The 25442-nt window shown below is 42.8% G+C and overlaps 1 long non-coding RNA gene across 1 annotated transcript in view; it reads left to right on the plus strand.

Annotated features, from left to right (window-relative positions):
• Positions 1-4288: 4288 nt before the first annotated feature.
• Positions 4289-25442, plus strand: part of LOC147717041 (uncharacterized) — an 81282-nt gene continuing 60128 nt past the window's right edge. Inside the window, exons 1-2 of the long non-coding RNA XR_015295798.1 lie at positions 4289-4375; positions 6476-6592. This is a non-coding gene — a long non-coding RNA (uncharacterized LOC147717041). The remainder of the gene's footprint in view (positions 4376-6475; positions 6593-25442) is intronic.

Consider the following 25442-nt stretch of genomic DNA (forward strand, 5'->3'; position numbering starts at 1 on the left):
TAAGCCACAGTAGTTTTATTCATGTTCTGGAAGACTGGACACCCACAAAGCCCGCAATGACGTCCAGCATACACAGTGAACAAGTGACTATTTGAAAGCTTCTCACCACAAAATACACCTACAACACAGAGACTTTCCTCAAATTAGCAGATCCCCAAGCACACACGGGCATATAGCTTAATAGTATACTATATAAAGTAGTAGCTACCAACATAAAATAAAAAAGGCATCATATTTTAAAGAGTAAAACACCCACAACTCACGTGAACAGACGAGTCTCTCAGACAACCCACGCACAGCACAAGCAGGGCACAGGCATACACAACACTTACAGGGCCACACGACTCTCAAACACACAGACAGTGCAACACTCGCAGAACATAGACAGACACCACAAAAAACAGCACACCCCACAGAACCACATACAGGACCATCAATATATTACACCACCTGGTGACACGTAGGAAACAGGACATAGACAAAAAACAGCACAAAACACACACAGACAACCCATCCGATTTAGAGGTAGCATATACAGACACAACACAACGAGATGCACACTAGACACACAAATCAGCAACATGATGCAGACCCCTGGTAGCGCTCTTACCTGGCATGGCCGGCCGGCTAGCTGTGCTGGGTGGGCATGATCTTGAGCCCGTTAGCGCTGGGTCGGTTAGCGCTCGATAGTCAAGTGCTCTTCGGCCATCCTGGGTACCTGGTGTGGCCATGATCCAATAGGAATGGTTTAAAACAGTTTCAATTCCCTGCCTTTAAATGTCCTGACAAAAGTACCTGAGTGGCCAATATTCTTGCCCATAATTTTAAAAAAAATTAACAAAGAATGTTTTTACATATAATTGAATTTAAGGTGGTCTCAGTTTATTAAAGTGAAGCGATTTGCCTAGGATCACACAACGCGGTCAAGAAAGTGGGGATTTCAAATGCGTTTCGGGTTACACTGTTTTTCAGCGACTAGATTCATTTCTCTTCCATCCCATATTGTGAAAGGACATTGCTTGGAGTTCATATTTCATGTCCTTCATTTGTGCATTATGTTTACTCAGTTTAAGTACTGCATTTGTATTCAGTCAGAGCCCATCGATGCATAACATGTGAAACCTTCCTTGGACGTTAAGGCATGAACTACACGTATGTTAATAAGACTGCCGAACTCCGACCTAAGCAGTATGGGGTGAGCGGATCAGCACCCCAATCAGCGGCAATTGCAATCAGTAGGACAGCCATAAATTATGCATTGAAGCTCAGCTCTGCTGCAGACAAAATGTTTTATAGATGTTATGCGCTTAACTTTATACGTCTAGTACTTTTGATATTAAAACTGTAATCCCTTCCGGCTGCCTAAAATAGAAAAGTGGAAATGTAGCGCCTGGGTGGGCCCGGTTTTGGCTCGCCCCATTTGTAGTCCAGCTAGTGCTTGCCACAAACTAGTGACGCATCAAGGAGGTGGACGAGCCGACATATGAACCAGGAGAGCCGTGGAGTCATGCGTGATGCACACAACGGCTTCGTCAAAAAGGATTTGCTCAGGGTCAAACATTGGTAAACGAAGGAAGCCGGGATTAATCTCGGATTTTTCAATTTCACGCTGCAATTCAACCAACTGCCATTTATAGCCCATAATTTTAAAAAAAATTAACAAAGAATGTTTTTACATATAATTGAATTTAAGGTGGTCTCAGTTTATTAAAGTGAAGCGATTTGCCTAGGATCACACAACGCGGTCAAGAAAGTGGGGATTTCAAATGCGTTTCGGGTTACACTGTTTTTCAGCGACTAGATTCATTTCTCTTCCATCCCACTTTATACGTCTAGTACTTTTGATATTAAAACTGTAATCCCTTCCGGCTGCCTAAAATAGAAAAGTGGAAATGTAGCGCCTGGGTGGGCCCGGTTTTGGCTCGCCCCATTTGTAGTCCAGCTAGTGCTTGCCACAAACTAGTGACGCATCAAGGAGGTGGACGAGCCGACATATGAACCAGGAGAGCCGTGGAGTCATGCGTGATGCACACAACGGCTTCGTCAAAAAGGATTTGCTCAGGGTCAAACATTGGTAAACGAAGGAAGCCGGGATTAATCTCGGATTTTTCAATTTCACGCTGCAATTCAACCAACTGCCATTTATAGCGTGGTTTCAAGTCAGTGGACTTCCGGGCCTGCGGTGGGGACAGAGAGCGGGCGGCCGGTGCTCTGCGTGGCTGGGCGGGGGAAGGGGCGGGAACGGGGACGGGAGCAAGCAGCGACAGGCTGGGCAGCCCAGACAGAGCGGCAGGTTGGAGAGGCACTTCTCCGCTCTCCCCGCGGGCGCCGCCATAGTGCTTACCGTCTTCCTCTCCTTCTTCCCCGGGCTGCGGGGGGCGGGCACTTCCGGCCGGCCGCGCTAGGATTGGCCGGCCGGCCAGTCACGGGGCAATGCAATCGGGGAGGAGGAGACTGGAGGCCGGCGACGGAGGAGAAAAGACGCAGTAGTGCCGGCAATGCCGGACCAGACACGGGGGCGTTCCCGGCGTCCCGTGACGTCGGCAAAAGCCAAAGAATGTCGGGAACGCCCCCGTGTCTGGTCCGGCATTGACGGACAGGCCCCTCGTCCAATGGCAAGGCTCCGTTTACGGAGCCAGCCAATCAAGGACGAGGGCCGAACCAAGCCACACTATGCAACTCAACAGGATTTCGCCTGCGCCGAAAAGATGCGCAGAGCGCATCTTCGGCGAGGCAAAACCTAAAAAGCACTGGTCCCTTCTAGTTTCTTTACCAGAACTGAAAGAAAAACCTTTATTTACGTTCAAAAGAGGGTCCAACTTGAGAGATCGTCTGGTACATGCCTACCCAACTTCACAAAACAACTTAGTTGACGACATGAGACAGTTAAGCCCATTTATTGGTCATTATAAATGTAACCATTGTACAGCCTGTCAAACTACCATCAATCTCAAAACATTTGACCTCAATGGAGAAACTGTGACATTGAGAAATTTCTCTAATTGCAATACGTTGAACGTCATATACTGTATACAATGCCCCTGTGGGTTGAAATATTTTGGAAAAATAACACAGGTAGTGAAAAAACGCATCCTCCAGCATCAGTCCAGAGTTCGGTGTAAAACAGACAACGACTCAATGGTGGACCATTTTTCTCTCATGAAACACACTGAAAAAGACATGGTGTGGTGGGTAATAGATGTTGTCAAATCCACTATTAGACAGTCTAATATGGACCGGGAACTTACCCTTAAAGAACAGCGTTGGATCTGCTGCGCTGATAGTGTCAAAAGCGGCCTAAACTCTCTTACTGAATGGCATGCACTTGCATGTTTATGATGCCTAGTATATCAGAGTTTGGTATCTCCGCATGAGTTTCCCAACCAATAGCACTTAGATGACCACTTATATATGTCATAAATTGCCATATCCGCAATCGTAGTGACTACTGTGTGTCACTGTGTCCATCTATTAACTCATCATCATTGCTTGACTGTGTTAGGTTGTTTATATCACTGCCACCTCTGTCATAGTCATGGACTGTTTTAAATGTTATATGTATTTTATCCATTTACATGATGACATAGCTATTACCATCGTTTATGCATTGTTCATTGACTGTAATCTTTTAATGTAATTTGTTAATCTTTTTCAAGTATGAACAGAAGATGTTGACTGTTGTTAGCCTAAATCTAATGTATGTTCATAATATGTTGTATCATATATTTACTGTGCCCACCATTCAAGATACTAATTGGGCTTGTTTCGATTTTTATTATGAATTATTTTTGAACTTTTTTTGCAAGCCATGTTTGAACTTCAGCTAAGGGGCATCCAAGATGGAGGCAACGGATGTCAACACAAAACAATGTCACGTGTAGCTTTCCACAGTTACCGCTTGACGTTTCTAATAAGATGGCGTACTTTAATGTTTAAGAAGGCTCCTGCTTAGTGACCCGATAAGTTTGCCAAGGTCGGCTGGTCCTAGTACCTTTAAGATGGCTGCCGTATTTTGTAGACAGGTTCCTTTCTTCATTTCAACTATCGATCGCCCTTGCTTCCATGTCATATGCCATGTCACCTGTACCTGTCCACAAATACCGTGTGACGTTTTAAAAAAGATGGCGTACTTCAATGTTTTAGAAGGCTCCTCCTTAGTGACCCAATAAGATTGCCAAGGTCGGTTGGCCCTAGTACTTGCAAGATGGCCGCTGTATTGTGTAGACAGGGTCCTTTTCTATTTCAACCACCAATCGTTCTTGCTCCCAGCTTGCTTCAAACAGTTCCGGGTTACACACTTTAAATGAGCCTGATTCAACTGTGGAATTTTAACGTCATTTTGTTCCCCGTGCCGACACGACATTCGTTGATCCAGGTATGTGCATATAGCAACTGTTTTTAACCTTAGACCCTTGGTTAGCTTATTACAACCACTGTAGCTAATTATATAGTTGTTCCACCGCTTTGTCGAGTGGTAGATCGTCTTCTTTTTACGAGCACCCCCAGGCCCACTAGAACTCGAGCAACCATGAGTGTTTACCGGCATATACATTTTTATCCCAGTGACCTCACCAGTCCTAGACGTGTTTTCTTATCTGTAGGCCCTTTTCCTCCAGCTGATACAACTGCCACCGAGTACTACTTTTATGTTTAGGACCCGTATGAATATGCGGACTATGACTGTGCCAGTTTTCAAAGTGCATACTGTTGGTTTCCACCTCCAATGCCCATACACTGCAGGAGCGAAGTATGGCCCGATCCACTACCCCTACCCATATGCCACTCACTGGCTGATAAACAATGAGTGAACAAATGAGCAAAGGGGAGGGGGCGGGAAAAAGAGGAACAAAGGGAAAGGACAAAAGATGATTGCTTCCGCCCGTGTAGTAAAGGCCAGGGGCTTCTTTGTCTTCACAGCTCTGCACCTAGGGAACAAGAAACTGCTTTACCGGTCTGCTCTTTTTATTATAGCAACCCTCATACCCTTTTGTCCATGACCATGCCCCCAACAACACACAATAACCTCCTTACCAGTTTGGACTGCAGGGTGCTCGATATGAAGACATCCAATGGGTGAATACACTTTCCAGAGAGAAAGGGGGAGGGGGGCCGGTTCAGAGCAGGGAAATCCTGAAGCAATCCTCTTGTAGAAACAAAACCCGCAATAAGGGGGAAAAAGTCGGATAAGCGACACAAAAAACCCCCTTAATCTTTGTTTGGGATGCAAGATTCTTAAAAAGGTAAATAATAGGGCGACAACAAACGGTGGATACTCTCAGCGCGTTCTCCGTGCCGTGCAAACCAGGAAGCACCAGAAAACGTCCAAATCGGCAAAACGAAGCCGATAGGTTCCACAACAACGCGGAAGTCCAAAGCGTCTTTATCCGAGTTACCGCGCTGTGACGGTATTCTGCTGACGCCCGAACCACCGGGTCTCTTTGTCTAGTGAAAGGGAGCTGGAGCCGCAGCGCCCTAGACAGGCTGAGTACTAGACCCCACAGAGATGCGCCGGATAACACCGCTGGTGTCGAAGTGGAGGGGAGGGGAGGGACCTCACGAAGGAAACAGGGAAAGCACAGGAACCGCCAAACAGTCCAAGAGACCTGCTCACGAGCCCGTGAGCAGAAAAGGAGTGATCAAAAAAACCCACCCAAGCACAGAACCTAAAACCAACATGGATAGATACCAAGCACTGAGGAAAGGGCAGACCCGGCTTAAGTCTGCACAGGTAAGTCATGTGACATCAGGAACATGGTCATGGAAAGAGGACTAGTCCCAAACCCTAACACATACGTAGAGTCGTAGCTGCACTTGCCACCCCGATAACAGGGAGGCGAGCATGGCGCTGTGTAATCCAGCTTCTGATTCACGATACTGGTAGTTACAGTCCTTTAAAATTTTTAATTTGATCTAATACTCTGCCATCATGCGAGATATCTGTTTTATGCCTAGAAAGGCTGCAAACCAGCAGGACAGGTTTACAGTAGCACTTAGCGACAACACAAAAGTACAGTTTTAGGTCTCACATTGCAGACCTAGCGCGTGGTTCACTGTATTGAAAATAAACCACGTCATCCATCTGAGGGATCAGTGTTTGCTGCAATTATTTTGCAAGACACCACCAATATCATTACGTCTTTTTCAAATAATGAGCGATCAAGGTGCCCATATACTGGAAATGCCCAATATTATTATACAGTGATTTAGGGGTTTTGGTTATAACATTTTGTGTAACTATGGTATACCTATGGTTTTAAGCATCTGTTGCACACTTCTTTTCAGATTTTGCCTGGATATAAAGGCCGCTGCAGTCATTTAAGTTGTCTGTCCACGCTCTATGTTGTAAGAAATAGTATAGTAAAATCATATCCCTAACTACAGGTATGCCGTGACATATTTGATTCATATAGGCATCCATTTGTATGAGGACAAGTTGATTGACCACACATATATGTTCTCCCTCCCTATCCTACAGCATACCATCGGCAATGGCTACCATTAACTCCGTTTTATGGTATCAGGCTGTTCCAGCCAGTTCTAAATCAGCAGCAGTGATGATTCTCTCACCATTTGGTAGAGATACTTTTTAGAAGTAAGTATTATCTTTCATGTCACCTTAAATGGGTGAAAGTGTTGACATCACTTGACTCTTGCTTGGAGGTGCACAAACGTGTTATTTGCACTTGGTGATTTCCTAATCACTCTTTTTGTTTACACACGGGTTTCCTAGTTTTTTGTTTTCACAATTGCAAAATAAAATGTTTGTTATTGATAGGTAACATACTATATCATGTCTATATAGGAGTCCATTATCCCAGCCGCTATCTACACGTCCTGAAGATGGTCTGATGGACTACAGCCGAACAGACTGAAACGTCGACCTCATCCTCTATTCCACAGAGATTTTGTTATTCTGAAGCAATATGTACTCTAATTTTGAGAGTTTTTGCCTTTTGATTCAATTGGAATAGATATTTAGTCATGTACTGTGAGGGTATTTTGATTTGACTTCTTTACATGATTAGTTGCTCAGTGTATTATTCATTTGTACTCCATTCTCTATTTAAAAATAGAAAACAAGATATATTTTTCCAAACTACTAGGTTCTCCTGTATTTCTTCATAATTAAGTCATTTTTGTTGTCTTATGACACTTTGGTGTTTGTTCCGAGATGAGTATTAGGCATCTGTTCCCACATGCCGGGCCGTCCTGTCCGGGTTGGGTGGCTTCCAGTAAACGGAGAACTAGTGTGGTCCCTTCTTGAACTGCTGGAGCGATTAGGTAGTTTTAAGGTTCCATGCTTTGGCCGCCAGGTGTGAAAAGTGTCCTCCAGCAGGTTCGGGGGTGACTGCGAGGAAGACGGAGGTGGGTTGTCGGTCTCTGGTCGGTTGGTGGAAGTTCATTCATTTGTTGATATATTCTGGTCCTTCATTGTGCAGAGCTTTGTATACATGGGTCATTATCTTGAACTGGCATCTCTTCTTGATCGGGAGCCAGTGTAGCTTGTTAATGTGTTGTGTGATGTGGGTTAGTCTGGGAGGTCAAGGATGAGTCTTGCCGCTGAGTTTTGTATTGTCTGTAGTCTCTTCAGGATGCGTGTGATGATTCCTACGTAGAGCGTGTTACCGTAGTCTGATGACAGTTGTTTTTCATACTGGAAGGTATTCACAGAGCTACACTTAAACCCATTGTTGTGCAAACCCTGTAGTGCTGATGGGTGTTGCCTTTTGCAACATGCAGGACACAGCTTCTCTTTTTACCTTTATGTTCCCTTGATAAACCTACCTTGTTTAAGTATTTTTTTTGGATTGCTAATCCATTGTTCTGTGCACGCCTAGGTTCGTATCCCATCCCCGTCGCCCGTGTTAAAAAGACGTGACACTGTGTAGATGAAGAATAGAGTTTATTGCGTCTTACACCACCATCAATTTCCTGTCAGCTGTAGAACCTTCATCCACTAACTTCAGGAACTTTCCAAAGTGAAGTGGAAGGAAGGGGGGGGGGGGGGAGGCAGTGGCATGAACCAAGGTAGATTTCAACACATTACTCTATTTGTTTCCTCCCAATGTATTGTTCCTCAGTGGGATTTGAATCTTGTATTAACATTCCTCATTTAAACTGATGGTGAATTGCCTGCTCCGACTTCTGACTTCTTAGAGGTCATAACTTTAGTCCATAGGGCCAGTGGACTTCAGGCCTCCTCGAGAAGACAAGCCTTCATCAAATTCTACCTAAATAAACTGGGTCTTTGCGACAGTCATTGATTTCTTCTAAAAGTGGTATCTTTGTGTCGTTAGGGCCACTCTATCAATTTTCCATCTTTGGTCCCTCCTCTTCACTCCACTAAAAGATGAGGAGCAAGTGCACAGATCAGACCCCAAGCATGCTCACCCAAATATACCTTGGTGACTTCAACCTCCGCTGGAATGATAGCAACGACGCAGTGGTAAACAGTCTTAAAAATTTCCTCGATGCCCTGAACCTCACCCAAATATGCAACAGTCCGACCCATGAGAAAGGCTCTACCATCGACCTGATCATCTCCAAGGAGCATTCTATCCAACTCGAATCCATCCAACCCTGTGACTGGTCAGATCATCACATTATCACATTCTTTATCAACGAAAAAGTCAAAGTCAACCCTGTGCAACTCTCCAAGCCCAAGGTCTGGAAAAGAAACTCGAAAAAGCTCAACCCTGGCTCTCTGCCCCCTAACAGCTGCAATCTCCTTCTCCCTCCTGCAGGCGCCTCGGACGTCCAAACTCTGACTGACCACTATCTCAACACTATGACTTCGATAATCAATGAGGCTGCACCTATGCAACTAAAAAGAGTCGCCACTAAAATCTCCAAACCATGGTACGACGGGAGTCTCAACGAAGATAGAAGAGACATGCGAATGGCAGAACGGACCTGGAGATCAGCCCCCTCTGCAATGCACCTAAAAGAATTGAAGAAGAAGAGAAACGCCTACTTCAGGAAAATAAAACGCTCAAAATCGGACTTCTTCCGCCTCCAACTTAACCAAGCAAAGAACCGCCCGAGAAAACTGTTTGAGCTAATCAAATCGCAATCCAAAGAGCAACCACAACCACTCAACACTGGGCGTGTGGCACCCTCATGTGAAGACTTCGCTGCTTTCTTTATCCAAAAAACCGACAAAATAAAAAGCGATCTCCTCACTGACGCAAGCCTCTACTCCAAACCCAAATGCCCAGCACCCGTTGAACCAAAAAACAATGCGACATGGTCAACCTTTGACACATATTCGGAAGAAGAAATTGGCAAATTACTCAGCACCCTGAAACCATCCAATCACCTCACGGACCCCCTCCCTGCCTTCGCAGTAAAAGACTTTACCCCACTGATTCTCCCTCTCTGGACTAAAATCATCAACAGCTCTCTCCAACAAGGAAGCATACCGGACTCCCTCAAAGTTGGTCAGGTCACACCTCTACTAAAGAAACCAACAGCCGACCCCGCGGATCTCAACAACTACCGTCCCATCACCAATATCCCCACTCTCGCCAAACTGCTGGAAAAATGCGCACAACTACAATTGACTAAACACATTGAGCAATTCGATCTCCTCAACCCTCACCAGTCAGGTTTCCGAGCAGGACACAGCACAGAAACGGCTATGACTCACATAATTGACGACGCACTTCAAATGCTAGACCAAAATGACACCTGCCTCCTCATCCTTCTTGATCTCTCCTCCGCATTCGACACCGTTAAACATGAGAATCTACTAGAACTACTAAACAAAAGAATGGGCTTATCTGGAACTGTCCTCAAATGGTTCACTTCCTTTCTCCGCAACAGGACGCAGAAATTCAAGAGCAACAACCTGATGTCCACGCCAGTACCTGTAACGCTAGGCGTCCCCCAAGGATCTTCTCTATCCCCAACTTTGTTCAACCTAGTCATGGAACCTCTCACCACTTTGCTACAAGAATCCAATGTACACTTTCACATGTATGCCGATGACACCCAACTTTACCTCAAACTGCAATCACCCAATGACATCCTGCTCCTGAACTCAACGATCAGATGCACCCAATCCTGGCTTGCCGACAATCACCTCAAACTCAATGCCCTGAAAACAGAGTTCCTTCTGATCGCACCTCCAGCGAAGATATCCACCACTCAACATTGGCTTAAACTCCTAACCGCACTCAATGTCCAACCCACCATCGTGGAATCAGCAAAATCTTTAGGCATAACACTCGACACCAATCTCAACATGCAGCAACATGTCAGCAAAGCAACAAAGGGAGCGAACTTCCAGATCAATACTCTGAGGAAACTTAAACCCTACCTCCCAGCCAAAGACTTCCAAACAGCGGTGCAAGCACTAGTCATCCCACGAATTGAATACGGCATCACCGCCCTCTGCGGACTCCCACTAACTACAACCGCACCACTAAAAGCATCTCTAAATGCTGTAGCGAGACTCATCACGGGGTCAAAAAAGCACTCCCACATCACCCCTGACTTGAAATCCCTGAATTGGTTGCCGTTTGAAGCCAGAATACATCTGAAAATAGCCTGCATGACACACAAGGCGGTACACCTAAATTCTCCTGGCTACCTTGCTCAGAAATTGACAATCTCTGGGGGAATCAGAAACACGAGAGGCGCAAACAATCTTCTGCTGAAACCTCGAAGATTCCGGAAGGAGAAAACATACAAGCGCTCTTTCTCAGGAATGGCGCCTAGGATTTGGAACTCACTCCCTCCCGAAACCAGGCTTATCTCTTCCACTACACTCTTCAAAAAAGAAGTAAAAGCTATCCTCATGGCTAAATTCACCTGTACTACTATCTCGAACCCTATCAACACCCTGCGATGATCTGTACTACTTGCTTGACCCCTTATCTATTTGTACGAGCTGTCTTATCACCCACTTGATTGCTTTGCAGCCACCCAATTGTATTATTTGTATTGTATGATCTACTGATTTACTTATTTGACTTTGTTCCCTCATGTTCCCTTCTGTACTGTGTGAACTATCGACCTACCTATTTGACTTTGTTCCCTCATGTACCCGTCTATGTAAAGCGCTCTGATATCTGCAAAGATCTTGTTCGCGCTATATAAAACTCTGAAAATAAATAAATAAATGTAATATCTTATATTGATGGTACCTGCAGGACAGGGTGGATGATCATCTCTTTGTGGGCTTTGCCGGATTCACTGCTTTCTCCAAAGGAGTTCCAATGGCTGACATGAAATATGTTGGGTGAGCACTTGGTTTCACTGGTACACATTTGCTAGACACTACTGTCTGCACCAGGGCTGTGTTGTATGGTATTACTCAGTTCCACCTCCTGGAGGGGATTGCCTTGGGACTCATTCATAAGATGAACAATATATCCATGAGAATTAATAGTAATTACCTTTTGTAATCATATTTCTGGCACATACTATTCGTTCTGTCACTCTCCCTCTTCCGGGTGTATTAATGCTATGTTTAGTAGGGTTCCATAGTATGCAAGCATTTCATGTGGTGTAATATTTCATTGAGGCTTTCTTCGTTCCTCTCTGCATGCCTCAATGGGGGCTGGAAAATGTTTGAGGGACTAATGTTAGTTAGTGTGCTGGTCGGTACCTTACATGTCCAGATGTTATTACATACTGGATTGACGGAGTTTTGGCTGGAACACCAGGTCCTATCTGGCTCCGAATCTGTGGGAAGATACATTAGTCACCAAAAATATAGTTCAACCAAGGAGAGTAATATTTACATTGCATTTGGTCATATCAGTTTACCAACTTGGAGACAAGTGGTGTCCCATAAATCTCTCCGAGACTTACCTGCAAGCAATCCACATGAGGAATGAACATTACCTGCCAGAGACTTCGGAATTGTTGTAGATTCCCCTCACCTCGTTCCCGAAAATAAGCACACATATAATAAATCTGGATTAGTAATTGATAGCCCCTTATTAGAGGTCAGATAGTCTACAGTATATTCAATAAGTAGTGGCAAGTATCACAAGAATAGTGGCAAGTAAAATGAATAGAAAGTAAATAATATAAAAATAGGCAAAATGTAATTCTACGGAATCCTCTTTCCTAATAAGTTATATTCATATTTTTTATATTCTAGGTATCCTTTTGAATTATAAATGTTTATTTATTTAGATGTATGTCTCCAATATAATTGCATGTATATCAATGTTGCTATTCATTGCAACTTGATCATTCCTCTTGCTTGAATATATAGACTGCACCGTTTTGAAATGATTTTCCAGCTGAATAATGAACAAGTCTTTATAGAAGTGTACCATTTGATTTCTTAGTTATTGTTTTTGCACAATAAGCGGTGCTTCACAGAATATGAATCAGTGAATGGCTTTACTACTAATTGTTTATTTTGATAATGTTCGACGATGTTCAGACAGAGTATATAAACTGGAACAGAGCGTTATGATGTAGAGAGAAATGTTGCTTCAGGGAAATGAAACTGCGGGTCACCTTGCTGAAGTCTACAAGGATGTCACTGAGCCCTTCACTCTGCTTATCTGCCAACTCGAGGACATATCCGCTTTGACGCAGAGACAAGAATAGCAGTTGCTGTTTCTATATTAAACATTATTTCCGTAGTTCATAAAAGGTATATGTGTGAATTCTCTATGAAACTTATGTGTGTCACTTTTGAGGCTAATTTTAGCTTAGCCATCCTAGGGAAGGAAGATTTGTGAGAATTGGCATAAAGAAGCATTACAATAATGTCATAATGTCACAATATTTTCTATTGTTCTACCTCCTGACAAGTATCATTGCCAACATCTTGTTTATTTTTAGAATAGTTTCTATTCCTATTGTGTGCAGTAGGACAAGATTTTGAGTTTAATAGATCTTTAAAATATATTAGTAGCTTCTTGGTGTTCTTGAGTGGGCCTATTCATGATGTAAAGGCTTTGGGTTCCACAAGGTGTCCCTGTGAAATCTCACAGGACTGACTGTTCACCTAAAATGGACCTCACTTAAGTAATGCTCAGTGGGTTGCAGGTGGTTTCAGTTCACTGGATTCTCTGTCTTAAACTGGAATATTGAATAAGTCCTTTGTGCCAGAGAGTCTAGAAAAACTTACTTCTGGGCTGTGTCCTGGGCTGTGTCGTGGAGAGAAATCCAGAAAACATATTAAAGTCCTTTTGAATGAGAACTAGCATAAAGATGGGTGCACTACTGGGTGTAGGCAGGCAGCCAGATGCCAGCAAGGTCACGCTCTATTTGCTAGACAAAGCTCATGACTGAGAAGACAAGTTTGATGCTGGGAATACGGTTCTCAGAGTGTAGTGTAGTTCCTATATTCTCAAGTAGTGCTAGCTAGCTCAGAGGTCACTAGAAACTTTCTCGAATTCACAAGAAGGGATTCGTTTCTGACAACCGCATAAACATGACAACTTTGTTTCCCCAAAAATAAATGTATCTTCAGAGTCGTGGAAACAATAGATAGATATTTTACTCAGTCAATCGTGCATGCTTCGTTTCATCAGAGATGCAGAGAAAATAGAGAGATGGGCATTTTCAATAAAAGGATTTATTGATAGACTTCTTTCTCATGCAAAAGAAATGAACTGCTACAATCGTAATGCAGGCTGCAAAGTATAATGCGTACAGCGAGAAGAATATTATAAAATAATACTGTAAAAGCATGGTATGGTTTCTAAGCCATATAAAAATACATACATAAATAACAATGGCTAAAAGTACTCAAATGGTGCTTCTAAAATACGCCTACCCCAATGTACCTAACATAAGTCTAGTACGAGGGAAGAAGTAAGTGTGGTGTAGCATAGTTTAGTTTCTTTGCCAAGAATCTATTCAAGTTTTCTCTTAGGGTCTAATCAGCTCCATGCCTTACTTTAGAATGAAGGAGGTCTGGTATCTCTGTCTCTGGCTCGATTTCCCAACACCCCGCAAGGGGAGCTTGGAAAACACTGGAGCTTGATTCTCAGCGAGAGAAAGGACAGCTTCTCAATGAATACGTCAGCTGGAGGATTAGCTTGAGTTCAATGGTCAGACAATTAAATCAAAAGGCATGTCAAATTGTAAATCTAAAAATGTGATATATATTTTGACTTGCCCTTGTCATAAGGGATGTGTGGGGGAAACCTCATGCACCTTTAATGTCAGACTCACTGAACACAGGTCGGCAGTAAGGACAAAAAAACTGGCATCACCTATGGTTGCCCATTTTTTGGAAAAAGGCCACACGGAGGATGAAATACGGTGGTTCATACTAGAAAAGATTCTATCGAAAGAGGGACATAGTCAGGATAAGGTAAGAAAAAAAAGTAAAGTGTTTTGGATCTTCCTATTCTTCCTATTGGATACTGGAAAAAAGGATTGAATGTAGATATACCGTGGGAAACTGCAATCATTTGAATATACATTGATCAATGAAATCATGTCTGATTTAGTATCTTTGATGTAGGTTTAATTAACCATCTTGGACAACTAAATCTAAATGAAAGTTAGGACACTGAAACGCTGTGTCATTCATATACATAAAGTTCTATATATTTAAAGAACTCATCTATTTTTGATTCTGACATCACATTCAATTATGCCTATGATAGTTTTGTTGTTGTCCCTTTGTTACATTGTGGTTAGAATTAATTTTATTTCTTCCCTTTGTTTCATTGTGGTCCAAACACTTACGTTATGTTATGTTAGTATGAATTTGTAGAGCGCACGTTCACCCCAGGGTTTCTTGGCGCTGTGTGCTGCTGGGGAACCCGTCCTGGCTTTCCCTGTGAGATGGTCCCTATTGGGCATCCTCTAGGTGAAGCCAGGCATCCCCGGCAGCGAGGGGGCCCTTGTGGAGATTAAGCAAGCTATTGCCCAGAGTTGCAGCATGGGACCCATGGTTAAAGAGGCACCGAGGTGAGATTTATCGAGCCTGCTGACATTGGTTTCGTACCCTGCCGCATCGGGAATTGAACCGTAGTCCCGGGCTGACCTCTGCTTCTGGGTCTGCCACCTCTAACCGGTGAGCCACACTTCTCCACATCCACTTCTCTTACCTATCATCTATGCCATATTATATGTTTATTTGCAGACCATACTGCAGAAGACCGCTATGTAATAATCACCGCAAATAATATGCTTCATTAAGATATTTGGAACTCGTATACTTGGGTCGTCTTCAGTGTTTAACTCTGAAGTTTGAATGCGTACACATTTGTGAGCTGAGTCGCAATTACGTTGTAAATACATAATGTGTTTGCTGCTCTGTTATCGGAAACACACAATTTAGACATGTTACAAAAGTTTAGACTGAGGACAAATATTTCATCTCTCTCTACATTGCAACAGATACCTGGGGGGTCATTAGGATGACGGGTGGACTTTGTCCGCCCGCCATCCTATCGGATAACTAGGCCGCCCCCCATAAGGGCAGGGTCCCATGGGGGGGATAAGAATGCGCCCGCCACTGTGGGCGCATTCTTATCCACATCCTGCATTTTTAACATTGTGGTGGGCGGTGCTCTCAGCACCGCCCGCCACAATGCTAAAAATGCATGTCGTGCATGTGCATGCACAACGTGGCAGGCACCGCGCGGTGCCTGCCATGTTGTGCATGCACATGTAGGGGGGTACCATAGGCACCCCATGTGCCTCCCCCACCCCCCCACCATCCTGGGGACCCGCAATAGGCCCCCAAAGTAGAAGACCGCATCTTCTAAAGCCCATCCTAATAAGGCGACTGGGGCGGAAAAGCGGCGGACGGTGTTTCTGTCCGCCGCGGTCCCACCCGCCATAGTAATATGGGTGGGGGGGGAATGGGTGGCGGGCGGGCAAGGATGTCGGGCGGATCGCCACAGCCCGCATGGCGGTGGCAATCCGCCTGACATCCTAATGGGCCTCCAAGTATTGAATTTGAGATGCTCCAACATGGCATCTGTAGAATATAGACCGAATCCGTCTTCACTTTTTACATTTGTTTCATCAATTGGATACACAATTCTCACGCGATCTTTAAATAGTGCACACAAACATAGTATTCGTTTGCTGATGGTCGATACGCGACCGCATATGACCTACCCCGCAGAAGTCTGATATATGCCGAGTGATACTACCTAAACAGTAAGTGTGGCACCCAGGAGATCGTTTGTATTGAATTTCGAGCGAACCAGTTTAACGTAGTTAGCTAAGGCAGACTTCTCTACTCTAACTTCATCTACGTACACAGAGAGATACCCTCTACCTTGTTTGCCGCACAACCCCGTAGAAGTGGGAAATATGTCGAACCTAACTATATGAAATTCCGCAAGCTACTTAAAACTCACCTTTTCCCACAATAACCCCTGCACCCCCTCTCTACCTCCGCTTCCCCCCTCAGTTGTTATTGCAATCCCAGCGCTGGGACGCCCCCAGGCAGCCATGCGCTTTAGAAAACCCTTTTTCATTTCATTTCATTTCATTTCAAGTGAGATTATATAAACGGTAAGCATGGCATCAGTATGCGTATTTGCTCCGTTACTTTAGTGCACCTTTAAACTGAGTTAGCTGATGTACAACTCTCTATTCTATTAACAATAGCTACAAAGAAAGATACCCTCCTGCCCGTTTGCTGCGCACATCATCTTAACTCCATGGTTACTGAACTTAAATTATAAGGAATACGCATCAGGTAACCTATCATCATAAAGCGATGATCATACATACAGTATAATAAGCGTGGCATTTAGAAAGTTGCGTACAACAAATCTTGAGCTAACTGTTTTACATAGTCAGCTAATATAGAATTCTCGACTCTATTTTATCCACCGATATAGAGATATACCCTCTACCTCGTTTGGTGTGCACCCCCGCAGAAGTCAGAGCTATGCATAGTGAGATTAGATAAACGGTAAGCCTGGCATTAGTATGATAATCAGTTCCGCTACTTTAGCGCACCTCATAATCTAATTAGCTAATATAGAATCCTTTATTCTATTAATTTTCGCCACACAGATAAACATTTTATCGCCCACTTGCTGTGCACTTCGTTTTAACATCACGGTCACTGAAATCGAATTATAAGGAATCTGCATCAGGTAACCTATTATCATAAAGCAATGAGAATTCATATAATAGAATAGACATTTATTGGCATAGTGTAATCATGTCATTATATATTAAAAAATATATTCAATTTCTGTTATATAGATCCAAATCGTTATTCAGTTTTTATCTATTCGGATCCATATTTATAATCCACCTGCGGTTTTCATCGTTGTAGATGCAAGGAATATTTATCAGGTAATAGGCTCCTCTCCATTATACAGCTATTGAATACGTACTAGAGTATGGTATCCATATGATTAGTGTAGATAATCAGTTCCTCAGCATTGTAGGAATGTGGACGTTGAAAACAACATCTTCAACATGCAATAACAATATGGGAGGCTAATGAGAATGGTATAACCAAAGTCAGATTAAAATCCATGATACATGGCTCAGTATACAGTTAGTAGAATAAATGTTTGCTTAATACTCTTAATGCAAATGCTAATATCACTATGTCTTTAAAACAATTTATGGGCTCATCTCTGTGCTTCTGGCATTCTTTTGTGTCTTTGATCAATAGAGCGTGAGAGAACACACAGTTTCCTTCTTTATGCATAAGGTATACATTGACTCCAACCAAGAATCATGAAGATATGAATATGGATAATACTGAGCATTTAATATTTAAGTAACTACTAGCTTTAAAACCAATATTAACATATGACATGATATGGCTATTAGATAGTCTAACTAGCAATATGCAATTAGAAAGGCCATGGATTTTTAGACCTAGCAGTGTTTCCAGCTATTTGGCATATCAGTCATTAGCTGTTATAAAGACTGATGTAAATAAAACGAGAATGCTATCAATGGTAGCATAAAGCAGCTTTGATATCAATGAAATATTCATAATCTTAGGGGCTATACATTTTAAGTCTTCGTTGTGTATATATATATATATACCTTTCTTTTTTCTTTCTAAACTTCAATGATGTATATAGGTGCTTTACTTTGGCTTCCTATATATCTATTCATTTTTTATTCTTATATGTACCACTCCACATCAAGGAATGTATTTTGGAAAAAGAACAAAAAACGTCTCTTGAACAAAAGAGGGACTAGCTTATAAGTCAATAATGAAATCAAAACTATGTACCAAAATAATGATGATATCTATAAGACGAATGCTATAACAATAAGTTTCTCAGTCCATCAACTGACTGAAAATAATTGCTTTTCATGTCCTGCCGTGTCTATAGTAATATGAAAATATGTTTTTAATCAAATGTAAAATAGAGTCACTCTAGGTGTGTAAATTAAGATTTTAGTTGGGAATAATGCTTGTATATATTTTTTTATTCAGTGATGTGCAAAGACGGTGTTTCTGATGAAGGCAGCAGTGCCGAAACGCGCGTAGTTTTCAATTCTGCCGCTTGCCATCATCAAATCATCAACTTTCATATATATCAATACAGATCAATTGACAACATTGTATAACTTAAGCAAAGAAACTCCCTAGCACACGTCAAAAATCAAGTTCTTTTCAAAATTATGCATTCATCATTCTTGCATTCAGAAATGACTCTCGTTCGTATAGTCCGGTTGTTTCTTGTGACGTTTTATTCTTGGACTCTCACAGCCAACACGTGTTTCGTCGTATTGGGAATGTAACCCACGACTTTCTCAAGGCTCTTTTTGTGGTAAAGCGGTCGTAAATATATTGTGCAGTGATAATTCCAACCCGCAGTGGGTTTCTGTAAGGGAGGTTCACTGCCTCTCAGTTAAATTCAGTAAAGAAGTCAAGGTGTGTTGCTTCTTAGCTCTATTTATTTGTAAGTAGGGCTTTCGCCGTTCCAATGATATAATCATACGTCCCCGGTCCTTCCGTAAGACTCCGGTTCAACTTGAATGGAAAGTCTTACAACTGTATCTGTTATAAGCTTAAAACTTATATAAATGTATATCTATGTTTATCTTGAGACCCTACGGGTATGTAGCGCGCTTTATAAGTGTCACTGATTGATTGATTGTGTTTTTCTATAAATGTATTTAAAGAAAGGTATCATTTGAATGATCAATGAATTTATGAATCACTTTAAAAAGTATAAAATCAATAAAATGAAAATATTTTTCTACCTTTGTAGTAGGTGATTTGCATAACTATTCACAATTTTTATAATTAACCTACATTGACACCTAGAAATTATCTATTTATATATTTGTTGTTTTTGCATTTGGAAGCTTGCTATAGTTTTCTTTACACAAGGGTCAGCTTCCTTCGGCACTTGCTGTAGCGAGCTGCGTCGGGCAAGTAGATAGTCGAACTGCTCCAAACCACTGTGTGTTTGCCAGAGCAAGGGAAGGCATATTTATACCTTGAAGGTGCCTAGTTTGACGTAAAGTCAGGCATAATAACGTCAGAAAAGAACCCCAAGGGAATGGCAGTTCTTTGAATACTCCATGAGTTCTTGGACACATCAATATTCAAGCAAGGGGATGTCCCTGACTGCTTACGCCGATTTTCCAAGAAATCGTTGTGACTTTTTGGTACGGGTGGAAGTAGCCATGACTGTTTTTGGACTGCATGGGCTATGTCTAAATATGGGTATGATTTCTATGCCTATATTAGGGCAATGTGAATTGTACCTATATAAGGGCATAATTCGGGGAAATTTCACTTGGGTCCTAAAACGCCATACAACAAGAGAGAGCTGGACATTGTATTTGTACTCTTTCACAGGCTATTGCAAGAAAGTGAACTTATGATATGTGGTGAAGTATGTGTAGACTCTCTTGGTATTACTTATCTATAACTGTCCAGAAAGAAAACTACATGCCTAGGCTATAGCACAACATAATATATGAATATATAAAAGAAAAACACTCTGTCATAACACATGAAACAAAAGCAATACATTGTCTTGCACATGTAAAATAACTGCAATAAAAGCAAGCAGCATATTTAGGCAATAGTAGGCATGGTCCTCACAGACGACAACAAAGCAATTCCATAATATTGACACAGTCAAGATGGGACAAGGTCACTCATCACTAGCTCTGCCGCATTGGGCTGCATGTTCCTAGCGTATTGCTGGAACGGATAACATTTGCACAGATGCTCTCTGCAGGCAGAAAAGTGCGAATCAAGATTGTGAACTGGATGACACGCAGCTGTGTCTGATATTTCATTGAGGAGGAACGCCACAGTGGGACTGGTTTGCAACCAATTAAAACATGACGTGTTGCGGGTTCACCTGCAGATGGAGATGCCCAAGATCCTTATTGGAAGCCTTCTGGACAAGCTGGTTCAGCATGTAACATTAATGCCCATTGTTCTGCATAAGTTGAAGAAAACAAACATGCACCATGATATTGATAGCACCAACAAGGGCCAGGTCGAGCATGTTCTAGAAAGTGGGAATTGTTGCTAGATCCAGTTAAAGATGGACCCTCGTGTACTGTCTTGAGAAAAGAACCACAATCCTTACTGTTGTCAGATTGTTTACACAGGATTTAATGTTGGGCCCTTTAGATTTCTGAAATGACCGCAGTCAAATGCTACAAGCGCAAGGCACTTTCAGCTTTGTTTTTCTCATTGGTCTGCATTCCTCGGGGCAGATTTACAAGCCCCTTGTGCCACTTTTGCGTCATTTTTAACATGGGAAAAGTGACGCAAAAGTGGCGAAAGGGGCTTGTAAATCTGCCCCCTCATCTTTAGAACAGTTTCTACCCTATGTTCTTCATTTGGGCAAATCAGTGCTCATCCATCAGAGGGCACATATCAGCCATTTCCCAACTTATGAGAAGATCGCGGCTGGTAACCCAGTGCTTGATTTGTAAAATAATACATTTTAGGGCCCAAGCTATTTCGCAGGAAGCCACAGCAGCTTGCACCACCTCTGTTTACTGCCAGCGTTGCCAAACACCAGTACCAGTTACCTCTATTCACCATTACAGTCCTACAAGTGTGACATTCTGGACTATACATGGTGACCCAAAACTATAACACTGGCATGAGCACCTTAGTTTTATTATCATTTGTTATTGTATATTGAATCTTTAAACACGTTGTACCTGTTTTTTAATACACTGATGGTACCACCATGTAGTGGTCTCTCATAAATAGGTGCCAAACACCAGTACAGATTAAGTACTGGTTTCCACTGAATGTACTTAGAATGGGGAAAATATGGATTTACTGTGTTGTTAAAACTGATTTTTTACTATGTTCCTCTCTAAATAAGGCACAGAGTGAGGAGTGAAATAAAGAAAATGAAGCAAGATGCTAAATGCATATGCACTGAAGTTACTGGAAGTACCAAAGGAAGAATTGAATGAAGCTAGGGCAGGATTGTAGACTGAGAAAGAAAGTGGACTAACACTGGCCAAGGCGGACATTGAATTGGACTACAGGCAAAAGAAGCATTTAGGGTGCCCAAAATGATGAACCTATAATCAAAGTTCTGGTATCCACGGGACCTATTAGCAAGAAATAGCGATATTTATCGCTAAACGTGGTTAGCGACTTTTTTTTTTTATCGCTGGTGATCGCTATATATTTTAGCAGAGAAAACATGCTATTAGCAACGTTTTTCTCCATTGTGCTAAAACATCCAACGATAGCAGCGAAATGCGAGAATATCGCTGGGATCCAGCGATATTCTCGCATGAACGCCAATGGGGGCTTAATCTGATAATGCATCCCCCATTGACTATATAGGTAAGTCAACTTTTTAGCAGGCGTTAGTTTATAGCGTTAATCGCGCTTAGCACGATTTTTTTTATCGCTTCGCCTGCCTTGCTAATAGGTGATAGCTCTGTTAGGTACTTGTTATAAACAGAAGTCCATGAGCCGGGAATATAATTAGGTCTTCTTTATTGAAGTTAAGTTGCTGATCAAGTTACCAAGATGGAAAGGTAAAACCCCACCAGGAGTGACCTCCTGGCCACTCAGCCTGCCTGCGCCAACTGCCAGTTGACACACAGGCTGAGCCCCCAACATTCCATGATGTCACTGAGGATTCTGGCAGTGACACCATGTGAGGCACAGGGAAAGGAGACATAGATAAATATAACACATCTCCTTTCTTTAGGGAAATTATAAAAGAACAATTAGAATAAGCAACATCAACATCAGTGTACACATCAACATCAGTGCACACCATACTTTGAAAATGAAGCATTTATAATGAAAAGGAGATATTAACATAAGATTCACAAACCCATCCTCTTCCCTTGGGAAACACAACACAACCACAATGAAGACTATTGTGGTTTCTACTCTGTCACCACACCTGTAACAAGGTATGAACCACTCTGTGAACTAAAACCGGAGTACATTCTGCTCCGCCAACGAAAACATAAGAGGGTAGACACTTAACACAGACATCACCCACACAACAAAATAACCCACACACTATTACGCCCACGCATCACAAACTAAAACCAGAAACCAAACAAACCAACTGGCCAGGTCAGTAAGTGGCATAAAGGTCCCAACTCACGGCGTAACAGTACAACACCCAAAAATTGGAGCACACTTCACTCCGTAGCAGGGTACACATGACCCCGTGAACCACACCCGGGACAACCATAGCCCACACCTAAACGTGTAACAGGGTACACATCACCCTGTGAACCAAAATTGGAGCACTCTTTGCTCCGTAACAGGGTACACATCACCCCGTGAACTGTTACTGGGAGCACCATGACCCATAACCAAACATTCAACAGGGTACACCATACTTTTGAAAATAAACACAACACCCTGTGAACTGAAAATTGGAGCATTTAGCTTCCACACCAACAACAAAAGGGCACTCACCACCACACTTAGCTTTCATTACTTAATGCCTTGTGAAACACATTTGGGACACTGAGCTCCCATAACCTTATAGCTGTAAGTGTAGACCACAACTGAGGCATGCACTAACACACAGAAACTAAATATACACATAAAGCCTCACAATTCTAAGGAACTCTGGCAAGGCTTACAACCCTTAAAAACAGAACCAGGGCAAATGGACGATATAAAATGCAAATCTCTCCCTAAAAGCAGGTTGCAACTTCCACCATCACCCTCCCTTTACAACTTAGTCACAGTAAAATTGTACAAAAAAAAACAAAGCTCCGTTGAACGATTTTTCACCCGAGGTCCTCACCGCACCGAGAGCTCTGACAGGTTCACAGCCGATGAATTTACTGCTGGGATGTATGTTATTTTCACCATGCAGGCTGATAGTAGATAACAAACACTTCCACTATTTCGACACAGTCATGAAATCTGAGGAGTATTCGGACGCTCGGTGAGTATCCTTTTACATTTGGCAGACGATGCGTGTGGCAGTCAATGCGCATTCCACGGAAGCAGACAAAATGGCGGCACCCAAGACACGCTGCACCGGGTGGCTCTCGGCACGCCAGTGCCGGCAAACGTGTATAAGCAGCCATCCACGTAGAGGACGAAACGTCACAGAAGGCTGACCTGCTGTCCGGCTGAAACTCGTGAAACGGTGAGCAGCGCGTGTTCACTTTGAATTTCAAAATGTCAATACAGCCGTTCAGGATTGCCATTCAACAGCTCCTCCGTTGTCGCAACCCGAGTGTCCCAAATTAAACGTTACTCCATTGCGCCGAACTGTCACTCGTTTGCTGTGCACATCTGATTCTCCGTGACACCAAACGGTACTGCATCGTCAATAAAGTACTTTTACTGTAAAAGCGCTGTATTGCCAAACTCCATGCGCTGTATTGCCACACTCCAGCTGTAACGCGCCATCACCTGCTCACACCATGTGCTGCACTCTCTCTCTGTGTAGCGCAATATAATATACACTAGATCGGTGTCTTCTAGTCTTGCCGGTACGCGTAGTTACTGTTAATTCAATTCACTTGAGCAAACAGTAAACATGCATAGCCACTTCCTTTGCACAGGTCAGCACGGTCAAATTTTAGTTAGCAGGACGACTCACAACAGGGCAATCATAAAACAACGATCTTCACTGTAAGCTGACACTTACTTCTTAGATGGTTATACGCCTTTTGCTTGCAGGCTGTCAATATGGCAAATGACACTGGTGGGGTTAGGCAAGGCGTTTTTGTCCGTGTAATAAGCTTAATTTCAGTGGTATGTTTTTAATCACAGTCTCTTTTCAATGCTGTGGGTTCTTTTCCGTAGTTCCAGTTACTCTTGTCTCTGTAGGTTTTCTTTTCTGCACGGTGTAGGTTCTCTTGTATGTAGGCTCTTTCTTGTAGTTGTAAGTTCTCCAAACGTCGCCAAAATGTTATAAACAGAAGTCCATGAGCCGGGAATATAATTAGGTCTTCTTTATTGAAGTTAAGTTGCTGATCAAGTTACCAAGATGGAAAGGTAAAACCCCACCAGGAGTGACGTCCTGGCCACTCAGCCTGCCTGCGCCAACTGCCAGTTGACACACAGGCTGAGCCCCCAACATTCCATGATGTCACTGAGGATTCTGGCAGTGACACCATGTGAGGCACAGGGAAAGGAGACATAGATAAATATAACAGTACTGTTTTCAGCCGCTAACAGTTTGGGTACGCCCACTTTGCATGTCATTAGCGATAAATATCGCTGACATGCAAAGCGGGCCCCAAACCTGTAGCTATCGCCTAAAAGCGGTCGCAAACTGCTGTTAGCGACAGCTTGCTAATAGGGCGATAAAAATATTGCCGCTTTAGCGGGAAAAGGTCCAGTTAAAGCGGCGATATTGCCCTTGCTAATATGCACCCAGGTTCCTCTGGTGTGTAACATAGAGCACAGACTGGGTTTATAAATAAGGAGATCCATTTACTGATCCAATTAACCTCCAAATTCAAGGTTCAAACAGGGTGTTTTGGTCCTGTAAATGCTTTAGCACCAACAGTAGATCTCCTGCAGTAACCAAACCTCAGGGGCCCCATGTTATAAAAAGGCTGATGATGCATTTTTTTTAATGATGGGCAGCTATGGGATCTGTGGCCACATACGTAATCACAGGCTTTTCCCTGTCCATTGTGGAACGGAATATTAGTGTTGAAGTCCTTTTTGTGCCTTTCAAAGATGATACACCCCTATCCCTAAGGACTCGGGAGCTTCTTCAAAACGTAATTAATTAAAATGAGTGGCTTCGGCCAATTGGACAGTACCTTACATCCTGGGTTCCCAGGGGAAAATAACTTGTCTCCCTTTTACGTAGAGGATATGAAACTGGGAGTTTAAAGGGGGACTATCTAGGTAAGATGGCAGAGGCCTCCTGGAAGCTTCTTTTCTTTTTCACAGGCAAGTGTGGTTTCATCTTTAAAGAGAAGGAGATGGAAGATGGAAGGTGGGATGAGGAGTGGTGTCGATCATTGAGGGAGTGAGACATACTGTGGTAGCCCTTCCTTTCTCTTCCACAGAGAATCACCATTGAAGGTACCTCCTGATTTAC

This window comes from Lissotriton vulgaris, chromosome 5 (assembly GCF_964263255.1).
Source record: "Lissotriton vulgaris chromosome 5, aLisVul1.2, whole genome shotgun sequence".
NCBI lineage: Eukaryota > Metazoa > Chordata > Amphibia > Caudata > Salamandridae > Lissotriton > Lissotriton vulgaris.